This window comes from Phoca vitulina, unplaced genomic scaffold (genome assembly GCF_004348235.1).
Source record: "Phoca vitulina isolate PV1807 unplaced genomic scaffold, GSC_HSeal_1.0 scaffold53, whole genome shotgun sequence".
NCBI lineage: Eukaryota > Metazoa > Chordata > Mammalia > Carnivora > Phocidae > Phoca > Phoca vitulina.
In genome coordinates, this window is record NW_022589756.1 from 1,771,177 (window position 1) to 1,772,474 (window position 1,298).

Consider the following 1,298-nt stretch of genomic DNA (forward strand, 5'->3'; position numbering starts at 1 on the left):
CTCCAATCCGCATTTTGACATGATATGCAAGAATTAACTCAAAATGGATCATGCACCTAAATATAAAACCTAAAACTACAAAACTTCTAGAAGAAAATATAGAAGAAAACCTTTGTGACCTCAAGTTAGGGAAAGATTTCTTAGCTCCAACACCAAAAGCATGATCCATAAAGGAACAAATTGGAAAACTGGACCTCATCAACCTTCAGCATTTCTGATTTTTGAAAGACATGAGTAAGAGAGTGAAATCACATGTCACAGACTGGGAGAAAATTATATATTTAATTTAAAAACATGCATCCAGTTCTCTCTTTTTCTCTGCCATCATGGTGTATGCGGTTGACTGTTCCTCACCATGTCTTCTCACAAGACTTTCAGGATCAAGAGATTCCTGGCCAAGAAACAAAAGCAGAATCATCCCACTCCCTAGTGGATTCAGATGAAAACTGGTAATAAAATCAGGTACAACTCCAAGAGAAGGCATTGGAGAAGAACCAAACTGAGTCTATAAGGGATCGCACATGAGATGGCACACATATTTATGCTGCATGGAGGTCATGTGCTCACATCCTATCACTCTGTGAATATCAATACCACCTGAACAATAGACATGTTTTATCAGGGAAACTATTTTTCTCTGTTACTATGCTTTTGCACCAGCAGGTTAGTTCAGTAATAAATATGTGAGACCTTAAAAAAATTGCATCCAGGAAGCATAAAGAATTCTCAAATTCAATAATAAAAGATAGACAACCAAATAAAATAATAAATCTATGAGCACACCCTAGGGTGATCCCTAATGAGTTGTATCCTTGTATAATCACCTTCCCCTGAGTGCAAGTAGAACCCATGACTTGCTTTTAACCAATAGATTATGGCAAAGGTGATGGGATGTTACTCCCATGATTACCTTATGTTACACAAGACTCTATTTTGGCAGACTGGAGAGACTCACATGGCAAGGACCTGCAGGCAGCCTCTGGAGCTAAGAGGAGATTCCAGATGAGATAGCTAGTAATAATCTGGGACTCTTGTCATACAGCTGCAAGGAAATGAGTCCTGCCAACAACTTGATAAGCTGGGATGTGGATCCTTCCCTAGTCAAGCCACCAGATTAGAAATCAACCAGGACACCATGTTTACAGCCTGGGGAGACCCTGAACAGAGGACTCAGCAAAACTGTGCCCAGACTCCTTACCCACAGAAATCATGAGATAATAAGTGTGTACTGTTTTAAGCTACTAAGTTTGTGATAGTTTGTTATGCAGCAGAATACTAATACAATGGATAAAAGTTTT

At 39.1% G+C, this 1,298-nt stretch overlaps 1 pseudogene; it reads left to right on the forward strand.

Annotated features, from left to right (window-relative positions):
- Positions 1-304: 304 nt before the first annotated feature.
- LOC116622665 lies at positions 305-922 on the forward strand (annotated as a pseudogene).
- Positions 923-1,298: the final 376 nt, after the last annotated feature.